The sequence below is a fragment of the Pinus tabuliformis genome, chromosome 2_2 (genome assembly GCF_031772625.1).
Source record: "Pinus tabuliformis cultivar Carrire ecotype Pingquan chromosome 2_2, CPIR1, whole genome shotgun sequence".
Taxonomy (NCBI): Eukaryota; Viridiplantae; Streptophyta; class Pinopsida; order Pinales; family Pinaceae; genus Pinus; species Pinus tabuliformis.
The window spans coordinates 172,969,261-172,996,185 of NC_142300.1; the positions used below are offsets into that span (position 1 = coordinate 172,969,261).

General features: G+C 40.2%; 1 protein-coding gene across 2 annotated transcripts in view; it reads left to right on the forward strand.

The window, feature by feature from the left end:
* The window catches only part of LOC149191972 (uncharacterized), a 380,395-nt gene that overhangs the window by 81,705 nt on the left and 271,765 nt on the right, over positions 1-26,925 (forward strand). The window lies entirely within an intron of this gene.

Below are 26,925 nucleotides of genomic sequence, written 5' to 3' on the forward strand. Positions count from 1 at the left end.
TCTGGAACAGCTGAAGCTGAACTGTCATGAAGAGCAGGTGAACTGTCAAGAATGAATCCAACACTCTGAAACTGAATGGGCTTTGAGTAGTCTGGAATATGAAAGGACAAGTCCTTGTCATATCCAAGACCAGTTCTGTGCTTGTTGTGGACAAGCTGTTCCCAAGGTCTGATGATGGGCTTGGGAAGTGCAGACTGAATTTCTGGATCTGCATGTACAATTGCTGCTTTATTGGGCACTGGATCTGAATGAACTTCAGCAATATTGTTTTGCTGTTTATGGGAGTCTGTTTCATTGTTCTGAACAGAAACAGGTTCAGAATGATGACTCCACTGCTGTAATTCTTCTTGCTGTAGCTTTGTTTCCAGCTGCAAAAACTCAATATTTTCTTGTACATTTTTTAAACAGATTTGAATGTTTGCGACAATGGATTTATCAATCATAATTGTATTGTCCATGGTAGAATGTATTAGAGTATTCAGTAATTCTAATACAACACCCATTCTATCCATTTTGACAATAATATCACTGCAAAAAAATTGATTGGTGTACCACTTTGTCTTCAAAAAAATCTTCAAGTATGTAGCTTTTCAATATACTTCCATATACCATGCAATTTCATACCATATGATATATATATATATATATTTTCAGGAACTTATTCTGTGCAAAATTACCGAAGCTTTGACAGACAAATCTCTTTCAAAGTTTAATATTCTTTGCCTTATATACAAAGTTATATTGAACCACAGGCCTGAAAATAGGAATCACAGATATCATATGAGAGTTTACTGTGCAATTTTGGAGAAGGAAAACTAGCCTTAGACATCAGTATGATAGTGAAATCCTCAAAAACATATGCCAAATATTCAAGGCCGTAGGTCCATGCAATTGTTCAGATAGGTGCCCTAAAGGGCCGAAAATTATCAGAGGCACTCCAAAAGAACTTTGCTTTGATTGTAGTCTGTAGCCCAAATATACTTCAGATTTGTCCTTCAAGTAGAAGCCAAAATGCTGAAAGAATCAATCCAAAACAGGGTGTGAATCTTTCTCAGAGCTATTTGTGAAGTGAACTTGAGAAAACCCAGTGGAACCAAAATCCTTTTTATGGTGCGCATCACCCACAACTCTTCTTCAATTCCCAGCAATGGCGGTTAACTTATCAAGGCTTGCTGCATCAGCAACAAGTTCCCAAATCCGAAACACAGATGGATTTCAAATCATCACATTCAAGATCATTTCCTGCAAGAATCTCATATATCCATCATTACATGAGTGTGCAATATACTAGATCTAATGGAAGAAAATAATTTGTCAGCCATCCATGGTTGAAATCCCGCAATAAAATATCTATGAGTGTAGATTTACTGCAATCACAAACCCAACACTTAGATCTGTGACTGGGACAAATTGTAACATGCATCAAACGATATAGTCGGCATACTCCTCCATGGATATTACAGATCCACGCATCCAAAAAACTCTATGGATCCTCAAAAACTTGCCTGTGTGCTGCACTGTATATTATTCATTTCAAACGCCATTGATATAGGTAAAGTAGTCTCTCCAGAATCCTTGTGGAAGGCATGGGTAGATATCGCTTTTCCTCCTCTACTAGAGCTGACAATGATTGTAGTGTCTGCACATCAAATAAACCACATGGTACACTTCAAAGGAATGTGAACCTTCACCACACCTCCATAATTTTTCAATGAATTCCGCTGCGAAGTGGGAGAAGCGTGTTAGAGCCGATTATGTATGACTCGTTGCGGGAGTGATATATGTGGAGAGGTTATATACCAGTCAATGGATGGAGAGGTTAAATAAATACGTGAGGTTGATTATGGGTATGGATTCGATAGGTCCAATGAGAGGATTTGAGGGCATACAGAGGTAAGAAGAGGTAAGATACCACAACACGGTAAGGAGTCAAACAAGTATGGAGCCTGTGTGAGTGAAGGGCATATCGATACCATCTCATAAATCAACTGTTCTTAAAATTTACAAAGTAAAAAAGGATGGACTTTGAAACCAGGCAGACGGTGAGAAGGTCTTACATGGTCAAATAAAATCCATCAAAAATTCCATTCACCTTGCCATGCATGACAATTTTAAACCCGAAAAACAATCACCAAGGCGGCTTGAGCTACACGTTAAGTAAGGATTTCCTCACTCTATACAGACTCAAACTTTACCTATTACCTTCTTATCACTTCAGAACTCCATTGCTGTTCTGTCACGCCATCTGATATACATACGCCCAGAAGACTTTCTACACCCAGCCAATTTGCTGCATTTGAACCGGAATCACTAGATCAGTCGGCGCTTGAGCAGTTACAAGTTTTTTTTTTCTTTCGCAGGCTCCACTAAAAGGCGACTTCAAGATGACGTTGTTGATGAGGACATTGTTTCAAATCTGAACCTTTCCTCTCTGCTCTGTGCTTGATCGACAATGTTTCCAGCGTGAAGATCTCACCAGTGCTCCAAAATTCTTATCACATGACCGAGGTAAGCATATATGTGTGGAGAGCCAACGATGCGTATTGGAGAGCCAATGGTGTAAGCGAAGGCGAGAGATGTTGACTGCGAATTAAAGCAGAGATAGCAGCGTATATTGGGAGCAACGTACAACGTATTGGGAGCAACGTGGAGAGGCATGAGCAACCGGAGGTCTGGCAATGAAGGTATGCGTATTGGAGAGGCCGGAGGTCTGGCAATGGAACGCTGGCAGCGCCTAAGGGAGCAATACAGTGAAGAGAGGCAACAGAGGCAGGCAAATGGTTCCCCTATGCAAAAGAGGCCTCAACTGACTCTAGATGGACAACATTCGATTCGAGGAATGAATTCAACAAAATAATTGATGTGGTGCACTACAAGGCACTGTAGCGAAAAATATGAAAAATCAAAGTCATTATTGAGTCGATCACACGCCTATTTTCTCATCCTCCGGCATCGGCATAGAGACCAGAACATTCTGGAGTGCATTCTTTTCAAATTGTTGCAAGGGAATGAGCGGTTATGATGCAGCGTAGGAAAAATTTCAGACCATTAACCTAGCATGTAATATAGATCGACGCCATTACTTGTTCGCTTCCTCCATAAATCGAGTGACTAGACCATTAAAGATTGCAGCCCAAAAAGACAAGTTCATAACAACAGGCTGAACGTTGGATGGGAGATGATTGCAATGAAGAGGAACGTACTGGAGCAGGTATTCCAAGCGTTACCCATTATCACACAGAGCGCAGATTGCTGAGCAGATTCAGAATGGCAGAGACAGCGCAGGACAGAGCAGCGTAATTATCATGAAACGCTCATGGACAGTGCAGACAGCATGCAGGAAAGGAATATGCACAGCCCAGGGAGTGCAGAGGGCGCAGTCAAGGTGTAACCGAAACGCACATTCAGATTTCCAAAACGCATATTCAGATTTCCAAAATGCATATTTAGATTTCCAAAACGCATATTCAGATTTCCAAAACGCACATTCAACAGGGCAGAGGGCGCAGTGTCAGGACAGAGGCGTTGATGAGAGAGGCGTTATATGGCAGAGGGCCAGGACTGACATGCACATAACAGGCCACAGAAAAACAAGTGGCTCTGATACCATGTTAAACACACATGGACAGCAAAGAATGGGAAAGATAAATCAGTGAGTTCATTTTTTTATTAACAATAGATATACATTTATAGTACAAATACGTGACTCTTGGGTTTCAGATCCCAAGGTCTCTTGGACTCCTTTTGTCCATTCGACTTCCACACTAACCCACTTAGGATTAGGTGTCCAACAATATGCACATTTCATGGTAGTCAAGAAAACAGAGTCAACCAAGCAAATTGCAGAATTTTTTGGCAAAAACATCTACAAGCTACATGGTCTACCCAAAGTCATTGTTAGTGATAAAGATGTAAGATTTAAAGGAAATTTCAGGAAGGATTTTTGCAATCAAACTGGGATAACCCTTAACATGAGTTCATCCTATCATCCACAAACAAATGGACAAAGAGAGAGTAAATAAGTGTTTAGAAACATATCTACGATGCTTCATATCTGATAAGCAAAACAAATGGTCACAATGGTTGCATCTAGCAGAATGGTGGTACAATACCACCTATCATACCTTAGCCAAAATGACACCATTCCAAGCCTTGTATGGTTACGACCCCCCGAAATGGAAGGATTTTGCATTAAATGACTCTAAGATTCAATCAATGAAGAATCATTTGGAAGAAAGTCAAAAGATTATCTAGATATTAAAGGAAAACTTAGCAACTACTAGCAATTGAATGAAACAACAAGCTGACCAACACTGTTCAGAAAGAGACTTCGAAGGAGACTGGGTCTTCGTAAGACTGCAACCCTACAAGTAGTTATCCTTGAAAAATCATGGGAAGAACAAGTTGACTCCAAAATTCTATGGGCCTTTCCAAATAATTAGGAAGATCAATGACGTTGCTTATGGATTGAAACTACCAGATAACTGCCGAATCCTCAATGTATTCCATGTTTCATGACTCAAAAAAGTATTAGGACAAAACCAATGCACTCAAATTGAGATACCTGAAGTCGATGAGAAAGGAAGGATTATCCTAGAAACTGAAGGTATCCTTGCAACTCGAGAGAAGGTATTGTGCTCTAAAACCATAAGAGAACATCTGATGAAGTGGAAAAAACTCCGAGAAGAAGATTCCTCATGGGAAATAGAGAAGTTCTGACAACAATAACCCTCGTTACCTTTGCTTTGAGGACAAAGTAATTTTTAAGAGTGGGGCAATGTTATGAACAAAAATTCATATAAAAATAATTAAATACAAATAATAAATAACTAATTAATTCAATTAATTAATTAATTAATTACTAACTGTAAGTTAACCGTAAAGGGTTGTAGTCAAACAAGGCGCCTGTTAACTTTTGTGGCCAGTCAATGCCTATATAGGCACACCGCCACGAAGGAATTGTATCTTCCTTCAGTATTCATTTAATAAAAATTATTTATTACATTCTTGTGTTCTGCAAGTGAATTCAAGTTTTCATGTCTGGGTTCACAACACCAGTGCCTTAGGAGTCAATTTACTTGCACAATTAAGATTAAATTCCAAGTTACTAGATGAACAATTGCTGCTAGGATGAAAACTATCCTATATGAGATGCAACAACTAATGCTAAGTGAAATGCAAACTCTTGGTTAATTTTATAGATTAAGTGCCTATTCTAAGTGAATCCTTTCTCTCAATTATTTTGAAGTTAGTCTCAAATGTAGTTGTGAAGAGAAGCCCAAAGGAAGAAAGCTATGGCTTTATTAACGATACCTCCCGTGGGATTTTAATCACTTGAGTGCCTCCTATGCTGCAAGGACTGTGGCCCTGACGACTGCAAGGTCACCATATTAACCACAAGTGAGGGTCTAAACTTCGCAAGCTGGGTGAGAAGGGTGGTCCTATCTTCTTTCAAACAAGCTTATGCTTGGAGGTAAATTAATTAATGCACAACTAATCCTAGGATGAGGTGTAAGTTATGAGTGATTGTCTTAAATGAGATTATCAAATGGTTTCTTAAGTACTCTAAGTTAAATTACCTATGATTAGATGCTTATGATGTTCAATACAAGAGCATAAACAAAGTGCTTAAAGAGCAATATTAAGAACAATCTCAATTAAAACAATGTGCTAGTGAGACAAGATCACTAGAGTGCCCAAATATAAATCATTTGAATAGCAATCTCAAAGTAACAAGTGCTCAAATGAATTCTTTGACAATTCGATATGTAAATTGGAAACCCAAAAATTAGCAACAGCAATGGAACAAGATGATTTATAATTAGCAATGCCAATATCAAGATAGGATTACTCAATTTTGATCACAATGTTGTTAAACAAGATAAAGCTCTTATTCAATTAGCAACCAATTCCTTATGTCACTTATCAATTAGAAGCAATATGTTACAAGAGTATTCTAATCACTTTACATGAACATTAGCAAACAAATGATATCAATAATATTCTAAGTTCAAAATCCAAACACGGTTGATTCTTCTCCACTGTCTTTGAACTTGGAGACCAAGGGCTAGTGTACTTGTAGATCTCTATTCAAACCTAAAAGATGAATTGTTAGATCATGAGGGATTTAGATCTATGGGTATAGATCTAAATCCAACAACTAAGGCAAGATACCTGTACCAATAAATGTTCCCTTATGTAGCAAATGAAATAAAAATTTATAAAACACAGATAGTATACAACATGAAAAATTACTAGCACATACCACAGATCAACAGATAAAATAACACCATGAATTGAAACCCCAAAGTCTTTCTATTATGCGAAATACAATTCTAGCAGAGCAAGGCTCAATACATGCGTTATAGATTTCGTCATCCAAAGAAGAAATGAAGAGCTTCATAGCTTCCTTATATAGAAAATGAGAGGTGAAAACCCCTCTAAGTGGAGATAAAGGCTAGTTGGCTTGATCCTTGGCAAAATAATATCATCCATCGATTTTCTTTTGAAAATAACTTTATCACCATCAATTTTTATTTTTTATTTTAGAGGAAAAATTCGAATTTCTCTTAAAACCCCTTTTTTATTAATCCAAAAATTAATATTTTGGACTAATTTCCTCAAAAAATTCACTTTGACTTAACCATCAATGTCTAAGGGGTCAAATTTTCTTAAAAATCCATTTTCCCTTGGCGGAGGACCTCCAAAAATTAATTCTTTTTTGACCCACGAATTTTTGATTATTTTCCACTTGGAGAGAATATAATTTCTCTGCATCTATTTTTTGACTCAAAATTAATTAATTTTATGGTTAATTATTTTATTTTTATTTTTTTGCTAGAAAGATTAAAAAATGGCTAAAGGGGATTAATTATTTTTTCCACCTTCAAATACTTTAGCCATGGTGCCTAATTATGAGTGACCATGCACTAAAATGTTTTTACATCAAGATATTACAATTTAATTCAATCCTTAGAACGAGAAATACACATTTAGGCATAGATCCTCAAGACACTACCCAATTTTGTGACACAATATGATCTAGTATGAAAAATACATAGACTCGATAAACACTAGGACTCACTTAAGACCTTTTCAATGAGTTCCACCCTAGCTTTCGGGGATATCTGGGAGAAAAACTCTGTCAATTATCTGTGTTTACAAACACACATAATTTGGTGAGGTTAAAAAACTCCCTAGGATGAAACCAATTGAGAAGAATAATAGGCTTACCTAGGTGTTTCTACATGGCTTAATAATTATACTAGACGATTTACAATAATTTTGCAGAATTTGGGTTTACAATGACACAATTAATGCCGAATGATGACTTTGTTCCACTGAGATTCTGAGACAGGGAAACGCAGGAGTAGGGATATGCACAAGGGAGACGTATATAAGCAACCCCAAATTTTAGGGATTTTTCGGGGAAACAGGAGGACGTCATAGTCATAAAAATTATAAAATTATAAATTATTAAAAATTTTAATATATAAAAATAAAAAAATAAATCCCAAAAATATGTCAATAACTAAATAGAAAATCTTAATAATTATGAAATGTACATCTAAAGACTAAATATGATCATCATTACATATTAGACTATTATCATTTGACATTTCTGCATTGTAAATAAAGACGTCATGTCTGCTACTTGCCGTGGAAGTAGATGTGGAGTACAATGCAAAAAATGCAAGCCTCGCATCCAAGGGGCTGTAGGAGCAGCGGAGGTGGAAGAAGGACGTCTCGAAGATCAAATGCTTCAGGTGTGGTGAAATGGGTCACTATGCAACACAATGTCCTATCAGGAAGAAGGACAAAGATGAGAAGCACGATCCAAAGGCTGCACCTGTGAAGATTGAGGAGAGGGAGTTTGCCATGACAACCGAGATACCTCCATGAGGGAGGTCGGTTGATTTGGAGCTGTAGTTCGAAAGAGTTACAAATGGGCAGGATCCTTGAGGAGCCCACCTCTTAGATCAATTCCTTGCTACGGGAGCCCAAGATCAGAAGTAGTAGGATGGACCAGTGTCAGTTGGTCAGAGGAGTGTTGGAGCGACAGGTGCAGTGGCTAGAACGCCAAATCCGATCAGCGTAGTGCAAATTTAAAACAGTGCAGGGAGGCACATTGTAGTAGCAGCAACAACGCAGTGGCTTTAGAGGGATAGCGCGGGACTAGCAGCAGTTAGATCTTCAGCATCGAGATGCATCATATTGAACACCAGTTCAGTAATTTAGGATGTTTTTCCGTTGCTAATGCAGTAGCAACAACAGTTTGCAATGCAGGGGCAGTTGGCAGTGGCAGTGCCAGCAGTAGCATAGATGCATAATTTCAGAGGGAGCTGTAGTATGGATGCAGTGTTGGCAGTAGCGATGTCAGCAACAGTACAACTGCAGTAGTAATGCAGTAGTTGGTGGACAACATGTCAGACATTAACAACGCAAAGGACGATGTTATGAAATCTCAAATTTTGCAGGGAGGCTTGGGCACATGTATTCCAAATTACCCAGAAAGCATTTTGGGAAATTCCACCCAGAGACATTTTCATTAAAATAATTAATTATTTTTAATGGGTCCCTAAGTTTAAACTTAGGAAATTAAAATAATTAATGGGTATTAATCTAACTGTGGGTGTAACTTCTAGAAGAAGACGAGGAGCAAACATAAATGATCTTAGCCATTGCTTAGCTTCTAATCTAGGCTGTTGAATGTCAACAAGAAGATTATTTAAGGAGGCTTGAGGGTCATTTGGAAGACATACAAGGAGTTGATCAGTCAGATCGAATTGCTGAAGCTAGTGGTAGCATAGTGATTGAAGAAATTTCAACCCCCACTCCGGTTATCAGTTTTCCTTATCACTCCATGCATTTAGTTTTAAATCTAAGCATGATAAAAATTCTAAAATCTGGAAATGACAATATTTTTTTGAAAACATAAATTTAGAGATTTCACAACTGCAGAAATAAAACACAACAAAATTATGACAGCCACACATAGAAAATAACACAATGATTTTTGGTCAATGTGACCCTGGAAAAACCCCCTACAACTCTTGGGGAAAACCAGTTTGAGAGCTCTTCTTTATTTCTGAAAATTCTTTTACAGAGAAACTGAAATACACAGTAAAAATTCCAGCAACCACAAATTACAACTTATCTCGATTTCCGTGCTTGAACTTCACCTCGAAAATTGTGCCAATCAGCGAACAGCCAAAACATAAATTTTCCATCAATAAAACAACATTAAATGTTGTACTGCCAGCCTCAAAAAACGTGCCCAAAACTTGATGTACAGACTGTACGGACCGTGTGGATTTCGGCAGTACATCTGCCTCGAAATTCGTACCCAAATCTGCATTGAAATTCGTGCCCTTTTTGCTGTCCTTCCTCGATCTCTGTGCCTTTCTCCTGCTGTACGATTTTCCTTGGGATGTGTGCCAATAAATGTTGCTGCCTAGATTTGCTGAAATGTCTTCTTGCTGCTCTCCTTCACTTCCTCATTGCTTAGAAATTTTCTCCTTGCTCTCTCTTTTCTTTCTCCAAATGCTCATGAAAGAATGAATTGATCTTTTTCTCTTCTCTTCTCCTTTTATTCTCTAAATGACCTTTTAGGTTACTCTAAGATCTAATGGCTGAGATTCATTTAGATCTAGGGATGAGAATAAATGTGCATTTAATTCTCACTTTCTATTTTTTAACTCACCCACTTAAATAAAGACCCACTTTGCCTTTTATTTTTATAGTCACTTTTTCACTTTCTAATTCTTCATTGACTTTAAGAAAGTCACCTTTAAATTAGAATGTAACTTTACCACTTATAAAGTCACTTTTAAATTAGAATGTAACTTTACCACTTATAAAGTCACTTTTACATTAAATTGACTTTACCACTTATAAAGTCACTTTAGGAGAAAAGTACAAATAAATTTGGACACTTTTCCCTAGGCCAAAGATCAAAGCCTTAGGGAACCACTTGTCCTCTGGCACCCAAATTTTAACACTCCCTCTTATTGAGGAAAGTGTTCCTCACACTCCCATCTTGTCTCTGAAGTAGACATGCTTGCCTCGTGGTAAGGCTTTAGTGAAAATGTACGCTACCTGCTCATTTGTGGAAATGTACTCAAGCTTGACAACTCCCTTTTGGACAGTCTCTAATGAAGTGATACTTGATTTCAATATGCTTTGACTTGTCATGAAAAACTGGATTCTCCGTGAGTTTTATGCAACTCTGATTATCATAGTGAATTACTGAAGGTCTCAATGCCTGACCAAATAGACCAAACAACATCTTGCGAAGCCATATGGCCTCACAACTAGCCAAACTAGTAGCCATATACTCTGCCTTAGTTGAGCTCAATGGAACTGACTGTTGTTTCCCACTGATCCACGACACAACTGTCGAACCCAACCCAAAACAACACCCGGAAGTACTCTTCCTATCTGAAGCACAACTTGCCCAATCTGAATCCGTGTACCCTGCCAGTCTCACTCCATCACCCTGTTTATAATCCAGACCAAAATCCACAGTCCCCTGCAAGTAACGAAGAATGTGTTTTGCAACCACCCAGTGCACTCTCCTGGGCTCACACATGAACTGACTCATAGTGTTAACTGCAAAACATATATCTGGTCGAGTGTTGACCAAATATGCCAATTTACCAATTAGCTATTTGTATAGAGTAGGATCCACCAACTCAGAATCAGAAGCTTGAAGCTTCTTCTAGTTAGTGATCATAGGTGTAGACATGGGTTTGTAGTCCTCCATGTGAAATCTGCTAAGAATATCCACAATGTACTTCCCTTGTCCCAGGAAGAAATGCCCCTCCTCTTGCCACACCTCCAATCCCAAAAAATAATGCATCAAGACGATATCCTTCATCTCAAACTCTGAAGCAAGGTCTCTCTTGCAGCCCTCAATGAGTCTCTCTGCATCAGTGATGATCAAGTCATCAACATACAACACCAGAATGAGAGGATCCTCACCCACCACAATGAAGTATAGGTTCGGATCAACCTCACTCTTTGTGAAACACAACTGCTGCAAGTATGTATCAATCCTCGAGTACCAAGGTCTAGGAGCTTGCTTCAGGCCATAGAGTGCCTTTTTCAATCTGCATACATGGGACTCCTTCCCATGCACCTCAAAGCCCTGCGGCTGCTTAATATAAACCTCCTCCTGAATGAAACCATTGAGAAATGCGGTCTTCACATCCATCTGGTGGATCTTCCAACCCATCTCAGCTGCAAGCGATATAATGGAGTGAATAGATGTATAACGAGCTACGGGAGCGAAGGTCTCCTCATAGTCAACTCCCTCTACCTGTGAGAACCCTTTCGCCACAAATCGAGCCTTGAACTTCTCGATCCTGCCATCTGCAGCATGCTTTATCTTGTAAAGCCATTTGGAAGTAACAACTGATTTACCTTTAGGCCTCGACACTACCTCCCAAACATCGTTCTTCATAATAGAAGAATACTCCTCCATCATGGCCTCTCTCTAGACCTACTGGCTGGCTGCCTCCTCATAACTAGAAGGCTCGGAGTCAACAATGCTTGTTACTAATGCCATGTAACTACAGAATCGCTCAGGTGGTTTACTCTCTCTAACCTGTCTCTTTGGCCCAACAACTGATGTGGCCTCGCGCAAGGTATCTTGAAGCCACTTGGGCTTCCTCTTCCCTGAGCATACTTCTCCCACTGGAGTGAAAGAATCCTCATCATCATCATCAGAAGTTTGAACTCCTGAAGGCCTGCCAATTGACCTCATTCCTGAATTTGTGCTTGTAGATGCTGAAGTACCGTGCGAACTGTCCTTTTGTGGACTACCCTGTGAATTGCTCTGTGGACTGCCCGAAGAACCACCCACCTAACTCTGAGAGCCACTGCTCACTGATGGACTTGACACTGTAATTGATGTACCTCTTGATCCCTAACCACTGGATCCCTGTGACTGACTCAGCTGCTCTTGAGGGTTTGGTGACTTTGGATACTCTAACTCTCGTGACCTCTTGAAATCTCTCTCCTCCTCGATCTTCACATCCCGCCTAACAACCACTTTCCTCTGCGCAGGAATATAAATCCGATAAGCTTTTGAGGTCTCGCTATAACCCACAAAGATGCCCTTGTCTGCAGTGGGCTCTAGCTTGGTCCTGTTCTCCTTGGGGACATAGGAATATGTAAGGCACCCAAAGATACGTAAGTGCCCAACATCAGGCTTCTTCCCAGAAAAAGCCTCCTCTAGAGTCACATTCCCTAAGGCACGATGTGGACTCTTGTTCTGCAAGTACACAACAGTGTTGCAGGCCTTTGCCCACAAAAATAAAGGTAACCCTTGATCATGAAGCATGGCTTTGGCAACCCCTGCAATGGATCTGTTCTTCCTCTCTGCAACCCCATTCTGCTGGGGGTACTAAGGAACTGTGAACTCCCTTCTAATGCCTGCCTCAGCACAAAAATCAACGAACTCACCAAGGGTATACTACCCTCCATTGTCCAACCTGAGGACCTTGATCTTCCTACCTGTCTCGGTCTCCACAAGAGCTTTGAACTCTTGAAATCGCTTGAAGACCTCACTCTTGGTCTTTAAGAAATAAATCCAGGTCTTCCTGGAGTGGTCATCAATGAATAAAACATAGTACTCATAGCCACTCAAGGATACATGAGACATCCGACCACTCACATCGGTATGAATCAAGTAAAGGATCCTGGTCGCTCTGCTTTCACTGCTGGGAAAAGGGGATTTGGCAAACTTCCCCATAGCACATCATCTGCATACATCAAGGTGATCATAACTGAAATCTGGCACACCAGTGGTGATCTCCTGCAATGTACTCAAGGCCCCATGATACATGTGCCCCATCCTGCGGTGCCAAATCTCACACAACTCTAAACTGCTAGATCTACTGTCAGTCTTGTCTCGGGTGCTGCTACTCAATGCCATCAGGGGCTAGAATGAGAACTTGTACACCTTGGCATGGCACACACCAATCTCTCTCGCTGAAGACGCTGGAGTTCCCCTAGGATATATAAGCACCTACCCTCTCCTGAACAACACATCATACCCTCTGTCCTCAAGTGCTAAGACAGATATTAGGTTCTTCTTCTTTCCAGGCACATATAGAACATCTGACACTTTCAAGGGAGGTTTGGGTCCCCTATCAAATGTCAATGTCCCCACACCGACTGCTCTAACAATGTTGTCATCACCAAGTACTACCTCCATGTCAGTATCACCCTCCGAAAGCTTTGGGAAGTACTCTCTGACTCCTGTCATGTGGCGGGAAGCGCCACTGTCAACATACCAAATGCTAGAAGATGCTCTGCTAGTAGCGGGGAATGCACAATCCCTCTGAACCTGTTTGGCAGGTGATTTTGCACTAGTGGCCTCACAAGCTACGAACCCAAATTCCCGATCAAAGCTCTCTGAGAAGCTCTCTATCTCTGCAGAAGCTGCTATGGGTTTGTCTTTCTCTTTTTTGTTCTTTTTCTCCGGACACACAACAACATAGTGTCCCAACTTTTGACAATTCCAACATTTGACTTTGGAATAGTCCTTCTCCTTGTTCTGCTGCTTGCCTTTACCTTTGCCTTTGCCTCCACTGTTGGAAGCTTGCTTCTTTGCTCTGCCCTTCTTGCCTCTTGCTAACAATGCCACATTGTCATCCTCCTCCACCTATTTGGCTGCCCCAATATGGTTCTTTCTGATCTCATTCTGAATGCAATCATCCCACAACCTCTCCCAATCGGGAAGGTTTTCCCGTGCAACAATGCCATCCACAAAATTCTCCCAAGTCTTGGGAAGACCATTCAAAGCAATCCTCACCAACTCAGTGGGTGCAATGATCTCACCTACGACTGCCAATTCATCTCTCATTGAAGTGATCTTTGTGAGGTATATTGTCAGCCTTAGCCATTTTAATGGCCTTTAGTTTCTCCTTTAGGACCATTTTTCTGTCTTCATTTGAGCTCTGGTAAAGACTGGTCAAGGCTGTCCACATCTCATGTGCATAAGTTTTTCCTCTCACATGAGGAATGACATGGTCTTTGATTCCCTTCAGAATCAATCTTTTTTCCTTAGCCTTCTTTTTGTTAAACTTTGCCAACTGTATAGGGTCAATAGGTACTACAACTGGGTTCTGTGTGGTATTTACCATAATGCCCCAAACTTCTGCTTCCTCAAAGATGCTCTGGATTATCTCCTTCCATGCATTGTAGTTGTTCTGCCCATCCAACCTGTCTTCAACTCTCAAACCCAAAGACTTGTTTCACTGTCCTACCAAACTGAAATTTTCAAATCTGTGGTAAAGATTTCTGTTTTCTGTGTAAAAATCAGCTTGCTGTAATTTTCACTTTGCTGTTTCAAACTACACTTTTCAGCCAACCAAGCTCCAATACCATGAATAAATTTCAACCCCCACCCCGGTTATCAGTTTTCTTTATCACTCTATGCATTTAGTTTTAAATCCAAACATGATAAACATTCTAAAATCTAGAAATGACAATATTTTTCTAAAAACACAAATTTAGAGATTTCACAACTGCTAAAATTGCAGAAATAAAACACAACAAAATTATAATAGCCACACACAGAAAATAACACAGTGATTTTTGGTCAGTGTGACCTTGGAAAAACCCTCTACAACTCTTGGGGAAAACTAGTTTGAGAGCTCTTCTTTATTTTTGAAAATGTTTTTACAGAGAAACTGAAATACACAGTAAAAATTCTAGCAATCACAAATTACAACTTATCTTGATTTCCGTGCTTGAACTCTGCCTCGAAAGTTGTGCCAATCAGCAAACAGCCAAAACATAAATTTTCCAACAGTAAAACAACATTAAATTTTGTATGGCTAGCCTCGAAAAACGTGCCTAGAACTTGCTGTATGGACTGTATGAACCGTGCGGATTTCAACAATACATTTGCCTCGAAATTCGTGCCCAAATATGCCTCGAAATTCGTGCCCTTTTGGCTGCCCGTCCTTGATTTCTGTGCCTTTCTCTTGCTCAGTGTTGCGGGGGAGCGTCCCCCCCCTCGATCCCACTCCCAATCCGCACCCTGGGCGGAGCGCTTGGGAGCGCACTCCCTAAAAAAAAAAACGTTCCCTACCTGGAGCGTTTAGCCTTTTTTGCAATTTTTTTTTTGTAGTAATGTTCCAAATGCAATTTTTTTTCAAAGAAACAAATAAGTTTTGAGTGGGGCAACTTAATGATCAACCCTATGGCCCTAGTATTGATATGCGATTCATGGTAATGTTAAATTCTTAAAGTAAAGGTGACATTCTCCTTAATATTCATTTTCATCCTTTTACTTAATTTTTTAAGATTACCATGAAATGACTCGGGATGTTTGAGAGTGGTTCTGACCTCATTGGTTTTCATATGGAGAAAGTAGAATTTTAGATTTCATTCAAAATCCAGCAGACTTATCAAATTTTCAGGATTTCAGGATTGCAATGTTTCCATTGAATTTTGTCATGTATTAGGGTATGGAACTCGTATTTAATCCAGAGCACCAATCCCTCTATGTACCTTGATGTTAGTGACATTGGTTGTCGAACTCCTCTATCATGGCCCTCGTAAAAATGTATGCATCACTCAAGCAAAATCTTGACTTAACATGCTATGCTTTTTCTATCTTATGTTAATGCTTAGAGGGTGATACTAATGACAAAGATCCCTATACATATAAAGAGGTAATGACAAAGATACCTTTGGATATTAATGCTTAGAGGGTGATATTAATGACAAAGATCTTGATTTTCCAACAAGACTAAAAAACTAGACATTTCTCGTGGTGGCAAGAGGCCCAAGCATAAGTAATAGATAATAGATTTACTTGTCTTTTCTAATTTCTAGTAGTTTTTATAACTATTGATTCTTTCATATTTATTATGATATTTTTTAAACAATATATGACAATTCAAGTTTGAAGTTGGCAATTATAACTCATTAGTAATGAATTATGAATATGTTGCTCCATGAAAGTTGAAAGTTGTTTCATTTCATTTGATAACATTTCATTTCATGTTAGATATTATTTGTTGTAATGGTTACACTTAGCTTACAAGTACAACTTTGGTGATCAATGATGATAAATGTTATATATTGAATTTTGAAAGCTTGAAACTTTAAGATTGATGAATCACGAGACTCAATATGTTGTATGTTACTATGTTACTAACTTGTGGACGTGGTTGATGAAGATTATAACTTCAAGATGATTGTTGTTGTATGGTTCAACCTATGGTTTTTTATGTTTTTTGTATCTAATTCATAATTCTACATGTTTTTGTTGACATATATGTATCAAAATATAAAAATATAATATATATATATATATATATATATATATATATATTATAAAAAACGCTCCGGGATTCACTCCCAAACTGGGAGCTTTTGAAAATGTCGCTCCCGCACTCGTTTTCGCTCCTGCTCCCTGCTTTCGCTCCCGCTCCCAAGTAACACTGCTCTTGTTGTACGGTTTTGCCTTGGGATGCGTGCTAATAAACGTTGCTGCCCAGATTTGTTGAAATGTCTTTTTGCTGCTCTCCTTCACTTCCTCACTGCTCAGAAATTTTCTCTTTGCTCTTTCTTCTCTTTCTCTCAAATGCTCATGAAATAATGAATTGATTTTTTTCTCCTCTTCTCCTTTTATTATTTTAATGACCTTTTGGGTTACCCTTAGATCTAATGGCTGAGATTCATTTAGATCTAGGGATGAGAATAAATGTGCATTTAATTCTCACTTTCTATTTTTTAACTCACCCACTTAAAAAAAGACCCACTTAGTCTTTTATTTCCATAGTCACTTTTTCACTTTCTAATTCTTCATTGACTTTAGTAAAGTCACCTTTAAATTAGAATATAGCTTTACCACTTATAAAGTTACTTTTAAATTAGAATGTAACTTTACCACTTATAAAGTCACTTTTAAATTAAATTGACTTTACCACTTATAAAGTCACTTTAGGAGAAAAGTACAAATAAATTTGGACACTTTTCCCTAGGCCAAAGATCAAAGCCTTAGGGAACCACTTGTTCTCTGGTACCCAAATTTTAACAGTGATTTTGTAGTGATCATGCATAGAGGGGCAGAGAGAGTTTTGGCTGGAGGATCTTCTCTAGAGCCAAGAATACTCAACAGAGAGGCAGAGAGTGTAATGTTCCAAACTAGGGAAAATAGTGCTATGTAAAGCAAATAATAAAAACAACACCATAAGATTGAAACATTTAATGCACACCCATAGAAAGTCCAGGAATATCTAACACCTGAGCCATTTTATTATAATTTGGGAGAAGCATACAATAATGTGGAAGTGGTGCACCTGGGCTTGCCTCAATGGCAAGCGTGATCAAACCCAAGTGGTAATATGTCAAGCCCAGATGGCACAATAACTGTTGCAATGATGCCCTGCACTGCCCCTATGAAACTGCACTGTCTGCTGCAAGGATGCTGCTGGAAGCCCCACTTCTGGTGCTCAGAAAATTACGGAAAATTAACCCCGGCCTCTCCACCAAATACCCAGAATAACCCACGAAGGAATTGGTCAAATGTTGACCTTGGAATTTTGGCCCAAACTCCCCTTAGCTCCTCTAGCTGCTGGCTGCATTGGGACCTTTGTTTGACCCCTTAGATTTGCCTAGAAAATTCTATGAAATTAGGAGTGTGATCCCTGCCCAAAACCCAAAAAAACCTAGAAAGGGTTTCCCCTGGTTCCAACCTTCAAAAATTGACCCTTCACAGTTTGGCCCTCCTCCAATTTCGAATTATGTTGTTGTGAATGATCCTGTCAATCTCTGCTCTCCCAACTCTAGCAATCCTCCTCAACTGGCCCTCCAAGTGATCTCGTACTTCTCCTGTCCAGCTTGAACTCTACAATTCCTTCCTCCAACTCCCATGTGAGCCCAATGATAGCTCTCTGTGCAGTCCCAAGTGACTGTAAATCGAACTGCTCCAATGCAGCAACCTCTTGCTCCAAAACTCTCCCGGAAGGTTGATCCTCCACTGTAGTTTCAATGCCCAAACTCCCCCGGCAGTTGCTGCTCGGATGAACCCACAAGCAACACCTGCGTGTTCCCCTTCTGCGTCCTCCAGAAACACGCACTGGCTGAGACAAATGCTGAATGATATGACTGTGAAACTCCACTGGCTCTCCTCCAAGGTAGTACAAATTGCCTTCCTAGGGTGGCACTCGAAGTCCACCGAAGCAAGGGTTGAGATCTTTGCTCGGAGACACTTGTGTGCTAAGCAATACAGTGACTCGGCCAAGTAGCTCGAGCAACTAAGGTTGAGTTCAATATGTCAAAAGATACCAAATGTGGCTGAGCCTCCTCTATTTATAATTCGTGGGCCTCGCCAACTAGCAATTCGACTTTCCCTCCTTAGTCATTCGAACTTCCCCTCTAAGGTGGTGCGTATTTCCTCATGTGGGTGGCCCCCACGCTATGCCGACAAAACATTTCGGCCCCTTTTTCCTTCCTAAGTCTTTTGCAAAAATCACATGGGTCCCATGGCCTCCAAAATTGTTAGAATTGTAGAATACATAAACCGGTAACAATTTAATTTCGGAAGGGACATTACAGAGAGACACATAGAGGAGGCAACACAGTTGGCAGGGAGGGTGACGCAGAGCCAGGAAGGGTTCACGCAGAGTAGCGCAAAAGCCTTCCACGCAGAGGTCTGAGTTTGCTGAGGAGGCTGATGTTCTGAGCAGGGAGGGCTGGAATCAGCTCCTGAGAGCAAATCGATTCCCAACAGAGGTGACGCAGTGCCTTAGAGGTTGACGTAGGGGCAACGCAGAAGTAGCCAAGGAGTTGTTGGTTTAGCTACTGGATCAGCCGGGACTTGCAGTTTAGAGTGAGGTAATCTCACTAATTTCTTCTGTTGAGTGATATTCTCTGTACTGGATTGCCATCAAGGCATCCAGAGATTGTATTTAGAAATAACTTCTGCTTAATAATAAAAACCCCCAGATCTGCTACACCCCCCGCATTGGGTTTTTTCGGGGACATTTGTCCAAAAATAACTGTCATTTGTGTTGTATCTTTCTCTTGTTTAGTTTCTTGTTTCGACATATTATTTTAAATGGTGTAGGTTGTAGTGTATGTATTTCAATGTTTGCCGTAGGAAACTGCAAATAACTTGTTCATGTAAATCTAACAAGGAGGAGAAATATCATCAGTTGCTGCAGTAGGGGTTTCCGGTTCAGGGATTTTCACAAACACGAGGCCTGCTGCCGATCCTCTACATAACACATCTCTAGTTGTTTCGTGTGGTGCTAAATGTGGAGACTTTGGAATGAATGAGAGAGAGAAGTAGGGTTTCCAGGTGCATGTGTAGAAGTAGAAAGCAATACAAGGCTTCCTGGGGTTTGTAACTATTAGAGCCAACGATGGCTTCTTGTTGGTAGGTGCATTACTTCACAGTCTAGTTATGAAATAGTTGGATGAAAGGATGGCGTTCCATTGCCGGTTAACAATGTTGTATCTTTGCATGCAATTTAGAGGGAGCCACGCCAATATTTGCACTTGCAAATCCTCTGGCAATTGCTCCAATAAGGAGTTACTGACCGAGATCTGGCACTCTCTCAGGTACATTTTTTTCAACTGAACACAAAAACATAGACAAAAGCCGTGGCTACCAACTGCGATACCAACTGCGTGTTCCGGATATCCTCAAGAAAGTTGTGGCTTCCTAGGTGCATTGACATCACAGAGACAGATAGACATTTGAGCATTCATATGCGTGTACACGGAAATCAACTTTTATCTAAATTTAAATAATTCTTCCTTGTTTCCTGAAGCTTTCCAGAACTGGGAAAATTTTGAAGACTTCATCTGAGTGCAACAGAGAATGGAGCCTTTCACTATCAATTCAGTAGCTTCTTTGATTACACTAGTTATTCCACTATCTATTTTTCTTGGACATACAAAAACATCTATGCCAAATAGACAAAATGCTGCACAGTTTGGTGTAGAAGTCTTTTTCTTGTCCTTGAAATAGTTCTCACCACAAATCTTGAATGTGGAAGGTTGAATGAATGACCAACAATCTCGCATTGCTTTCTCTGTTGGACAAAATGGAACCTGAGCACTTGCTATAGGTTTATTTACAAATTGATTTGAGGAATAAGAATTAGTATTCTCATCATTTTGATCATGGTTTTCTTTCTCATATTTCCCATAATCCACTTTTTCTTTTTCAAATATGTCATCTTCATAATTATCCTCAATTTTTTTTTTCTCTTCTTCCACATTTTCCTCTTCGTCATCATCAATGTCTTCTTCCGCATCTTTCTCATTGTTATGATATTTTGCATCTTCTTGTTTCTCAAGATAGTCCTCATCCACATCATCTTCATTTGGATCATCATCTTGATCTACATTATCCTCATCTACATCATCTTCATTTGGATCATCATCTTGATCTATATCATTCTCATCCACATCAAGATTAGCTTCATCTGGATCCTCATCTTGATCTATATCAGCGTCATCGGAATCTTCAACATTATAATCATCTACTGCTTCCTCTTCCTTATTATTGATTTCCTTTAGATGTGCTGTAACTTTTGCACATGATTTTTCTAATTGCTGAAACTTTTCTTGAATTTTACTAAATTGCTGAATGAGGACGTAAATGTAATGGCATATTGTGTGGCGGATAACGTTCAAGGACTCACATGGTTATATTGTGCGGCGGGTAACGTTCACAGACTTGCATGGCTCTGATACCACTGAAGCAACAAAACTTATGGCTTGTTTACTTTTAATGTAAAAATACACAAAGGTATTTGTAATAATAATTTATTATATATATAAAATGTACAAGGATGTTGAATGTTACAATGAGGACCCGCTTATATACCTAGGCAAGTGTCCTTTCATGATTGGGCATGTCTTTTAGACATGCCTTTTCACTTAACTAATGACTATTTAACATAATCATTACTTGATTATTTATTTTTACATTTATTTATATTTATTGTTATTTTATATAATTTATATTCGTAACAACCCCTTCAACCACATCAGAAATGGAGGTGGAAGTAAAGGAGGGAGAGGATGAAGACATCACTATAGTATCATCAACCAAAGAGGAGCTACTACACTGTTTGACAATGTTCTTGGGGTAGAGTCCAAGGCTGAGATGTTCAGACCGTTAAATGATGGATTATTGTCCTGAAGAGGGGCTGAGAAACTGTAGAGCTGAGATGAGATCCTTGCAGAGAAAAGAATGGATGAAGAAACACATCAACATTGCTAAGGCCATAGAGAAAGAACTGAAGAAGCGCCTATCAGAACAAGAAGAAAATTTATATTTAAAGAACCTTAATCAAACATTATTAGAACAAATCAAAAGTTTAAAAGATGAGGAGCAGGACATTAAGAATAAAACCAACAATCCAGAAAGCAATGAACTTTCACGTATCAAGAATCACAATCAAAAGCTACTCACGCAAATCAAGAAACTTTAAAAATGATAAGAAATCATTGGAGAACAAACTAGAAGAAATTATGACAAAATCGAAGTCTCTAGATGAAAAAACTCAAATTGAAGAAAAAAGAACGAATACTGATCCAATGAACATCACAATTCAAGAAGATGACAAACCAATAGAAGTGAAAACATACTCAGATGTTACAATTCAAACGACAAAAATTTCAAGTAAATATCCAACAATTAACCAAGTGACTTCTGTACCTGAAGGAAATCATATATCTCAAGTAAGTCAAGAAAGCATCACAAACATGTTTAAAGGAAATCAAATCACAAGAATTCCTTGTCAACATCTGAATCACAAAAGCAAACATCTCCATCAGTTTACAAATATGTATCGCTCAGAACAAAAACAACAAATATATGTTCTGAAGGCTACTAATGTTAGCGCAATTCAATCTTGTGATAAAATTTCATCTGAAATATCCAGTAACTACAACATTCCACAGAAGATTAATGTAGGATGGTCAAATCCATTCTCAGTTCGACAATTTTGTTTATCACTCAGAGATCATATTGTCTTGTATCAACGAAGATAACAATTCCGAGAAAAGAAGACATTCGAAACATAAAAAGAGATCAAGCCTTTTCATCAGTACGCTTTGAGAACAAAGCTTTTCTAAAGGGAAAGGCAATGTTAGGAATAAAATATATATAAATATATAGTATATAAATAAATAATAAATGTAATAATAGTTAATTAAGCAATAACTATTTACTGAAGACGCATGTGTTAAGGACATGACCAGTCATGAAAGGGCATCTTCCTAGATATATAAGTGGCCCCCCCATTTGTAACACCATCATCTCATATCATTTCTCTTATACATTATTCAATATATGTTTCTTATCCTCAATAGATGTCTTCGTGTACCAAGTGTTCTTAAGATTATTGTAGAGTACGAACTTTGTTCGTAACAGGAACTCCCCAACAACTTTATGGAATTGGGTTTCTCAGCCAAAGATCAATAGGACGTTTGTGGTCTCATTGATCTAGGAAGTATCCCAGGTCTCTGCTTGCCACTTGTCTCTAGGGGGGTATATTTAGAGACAATACAAACAACAAATCCACTAATAAAACTAATAGAAGAAAATGCTTCAACATGGTTCTCCTAGGCTTTTTTGCCTATGACGTTCTTTGTATAAAGATTGTGTTGAAATTTCTAAGTTTAACACGTCAGAAATTCTTCCTGCATTATCTGGTTTATTTCACCTACTTGTTTATTTCTCAACAAGTTATTTAACCATATAAATACTGAAAATAAACAAAAATGCAGTCTCAACCATCTACAGATCATCAACTGAAAATAACAGACAAACACACAAGGGACACCGCTATTTTTGGACAATCGTCCCCGGAAAAACCCAACTTGGGAAAACTGGTGCAGCAGTTCTGAGGGTTTTATTATTAATCAACTTTCTTGAGTACAACTAGGGTGCCAAACTGGCTCACCCAACATAGATATCTATCTAGCAGTAATACCTCTCTTCGGAAGCAGATATTCAGCAAGTCTGCTCCACGAAAATCCTTCCAACGCTTCTCTGAGGCTCTGCATCAGCCCTCCTAGCCTTTGCGTAGCTCTGGAACCCACTACGTCAGCGCTCTGCTGCTCTGCGCTAGCTCTCTGGCCTTCTGCGTCATCCACGCAGGCCCTACTAGCCTCTGCGCAGTCTCTCTTGCCCTCTACGTGGCTCCTGCTGGCTCTGCGTAGCCTCCTCAATCATTGCGCTGACCCTCCGACACTATCTTTGCCTCTTTGCTATGCACTCACTGCCCCTCGCTGCAACTCAGATCACTTGTTTGAATTTTCTCAGCAAACCCCGCTCCAGAAAATCGAATTGACTGATCAATCTTGGTTTGTCTCCAACTGACCCTCAAGCCTCCTCTTATACTTTTTCTGTTGAGTCTTCAACGGTCGAGATTAAATCTCTAATCAATAGCTAAGATTAGATTTAGCTTGATCCATGTCATTTAGAACATTCTCACCTAATTTCATATTAATACCCATTAATATTTTAATTTTTCTAAGTTTATTAATTATTTTAATATCTTTCTACCTAGGTGGAATTTCCCCAAACCATTTCTGGGTCTTGGAGATCTTATGTGCGTTAGCCTCTCCACCAATTTTCATGGCTAGAGCACATCCAATGCTACCCCAAATCAACACTCCTTCTTAGCGAGGAATGTGCTCTAGTAATGCTCCACCATTGAACATCACCCTGATCATCCGACACTGGTACCTGTGTTGATGCTTGGCTTGCTGCCCAACATCCTCTGTACTGTTGCCCATGGCTTTGTCAGTGCCACTGCCTCATCTATACTGCAGCTCCCTCTGTATCCGTGCTGCTGTTGGTCCTTCCTCCCAACACTGCATCTGCACTGCAATTCTCTCTCATCATGTTGCATCGTGTTGCCCATAGCACTACCACTGCTAATTGTTGCACTGCAACTCAGTTACTGAGAAGTAAGTAATTGATCTACCCAACTACTGACATCCTTGTCTGGCTAGAAGCTCCTTGATGTTGAAGCTACCTCTGTTGCTATCTTGTGCTCCCTCTGCTGCCTCTGTGCTGCTGCAACATCTCTGTGCCTCTTGCACTGCTACAACCATCTTTGTGTCTTTTTGCACTACTGCAACCTCCTCTGTGCCTCTCACACTGCTGCAACCCTCACTGCGCTGCCAGAGACCACTGCATTGTAGGACTGCCTTGTTGCTCCATCCGCATCTTGCTTCTACCGACATCTGTCATCCTACTACTGTCTCTCGGAGCTCCGTAGCCGGATATGATCAAAGAATTTGGGTACCTCAAGGATCCTGCCCCTCATCTTCTGTAGTCCTCTTGACTACAGCTCTATGTCTCCCCACCTCTTCTCTAGAGGTGCATGAGCACTCATGGCATAGTCGTCATCCATCTCGACTTGTTTCTCCTCCTTAGCTGGAGCTGCCTTGGAGTCAGAAGCCTCTCCCTTATTCTTCTTCCTGGGACACTAGGTTGCATAGTGACCCAACTCCCCACAATGGAACCACTTTATCTTGGAGATGTCCTTCTTCTTCCTCTTCCCCTTCTGTCCCGCAGATTCCAGGGCTGCATCCTCCTCCTCTTTCTTGATTCGACCTCCTTTGCTGCTACTTCCTGTCTTGGTCAGCAGTCTGATCTCTTCTTGGCGAAGAGCTGCCCACACCTCTTCCCATCCTAGAAGATTAGCTTTGCCCAAAATGCTTTGGACAAATGTCTCCCAATCCTTGGAGACTGCATTCAGGGTGGTCCTCACCATGAACTGCTGATCCGGCGTGGCCCCTATGGAAGTAAGTTGTTCCCGAATCTCCTGCAACCTGCTGAGGTATAGATCTATCTGCTCCCCCTTCTGCATTTGATATGACCGCAACTAATTTTCCAGTAGCATCTTCCTTTGCATGGAAGTGCCCTGATACAATGTCGTCAAGGTATCCCACATTTCCTTTGCTGTGTTCTTCTCGGCAATATGTTGAACTACATGATCCTTGACCCCATCAAGGAGTATGCATTTTGCCTTGGCCATTGCATCCTAATACCTTTCATTATCAGCCGGGTCAACTGGGATAGCCACGGTTCTCAAGGCGAAGCCCTTGATGTGATGTCTATCCAGAACAAAGAGGATCCTGGCCTTCCAGATGACAAAGTTGGAAGCCCCATCCAACCTGTCCTGATCCCTCAGTCCGTTCATTGCCATCTCTGCTCTTCTCCTGGACTCCCTCTAAGTCTCGACTTCCCTTCTGGAAGTTCTCTCCTAGACTCCCTCTGAGTCTTGATTTCCCTCCTAGAAATCCTCCTGCCAACTGTCGAACTGCTCCTCTCCGATCCTCTATGCACCTGCAATACGGATCTGGATTTCTTGGCTAGAAATCCCTCAAGGCAACGACTACCTCTACCTTGGTTCTATCTCGTTAGGTACTGTTCTGCTTCGATAGTAGCAACACCCCACCAGATTTCCAACCCACAATCTGCCCACAGCTCCCTAGGCCCCGACAGCTGAAGAAACTGAGCCTCTTAGCTCTGCGCAATCCCAGCAAGGCTGAATCATTCCTCTGGCCAACTGCTTCAAGCCTACCTAACTGAGTAGGATGACATGGCTCTTTGTGAGCCTCTTCTACCTCTCTCTGTCTCTGTGCTAGCCCTCTATCTGGCTCGAAATGATGATGCAGGCCTTCTGCGTCACTCCTTCACTGCTGCCTTCTGCTTAGGAACAACTCTATCTCTCGGGACAACTGTTTTTGCTGCAAATCTTCTGATTTAGCTGGTGCCTTCATCTCTCCTGTGATCTCCAACCCTCTGATACCATGTTGAAATTTCTAAGTTTAACACGTCAGAAATTCTTGCTGCAGTATCTGGTTTATTTCACCTACTTGTTTATTTCTCAACAAGTTATTTAACCATATAAATACTGAAAATAAACACAAATGCAGTCTCAACCATCTACAGATCATCAACTGAAAATAACAGACAAACACACAAGGGACACTGTTATTTTTGGACAATCATCCCTGGAAAAACCTAACTTGGCAAAACCGGTGCAGGAGTTCTGAGGGTTTTATTATTAAGTAGCTTTCTTGAGTACAACTAGGGTGCCAAACTGGCTCACCCAACAGAGATATCTATCTGGCAGTAATACCTCTCTTCAGAAGCAGATATTTAGCAAGTCTGCTCCACGGAAATCCTTCCAACGCTTCTTTGAGGCTCTGCGTCAGCCCTCCTGGCCTCTGCGTAGCTATGGAACCCCCTGCATCAACCCTCTGCTGCTTTGTGCTGGCTCTCTGGCTTTTTGCGTCACCCACGAAGGCCCTGCTAGCCTCTGCGCAGTCTCTCTGGCCCTCTGTGTGCACTGTGGCTCTGCGTAGCCTCCTCAATCACTGCGCTGGCCCTCCGACACTGTCATTGCCCCTTTGCGATGCACACTGCCCCTCGCTGCAACTCAGATCACTTGTTCGAATTTTCCCAGCAAACCCCGCTCCAGAAAATCGAACTGACTGATCAATCTTGGTGTGTCTCCAACTGACCCTCAAGCCTCCTCTTATACTTTTTCTGTTGAGTCTTCAACGGACGAGATTAAATCTCTAATCAGCGGCTAAGATTAGATTTAGCTTGATCCATGTCATTTAGAACATTCTCACCCAGTTTCATATTAATACCCATTAATATTTTAATTTTCCCAAGTTTAGACTTAGGAATTCCATTAAAAATATTAATTATTTTAATATCTTTCTAACTGGGTGGACCCCAAACCATTTCTGGGTCTTGGAGATCTTATGTGCTTTAGCCTCTCCACCGATTTTCATGGCTAGAGCACCTTTGATGCTACCCCAAATCAACAGATTGTACATGGAAGGAAGGGTGATGTCTCTTAAAATTAACATCAGTCTCTGTTTCCAATGTCCATATACGTT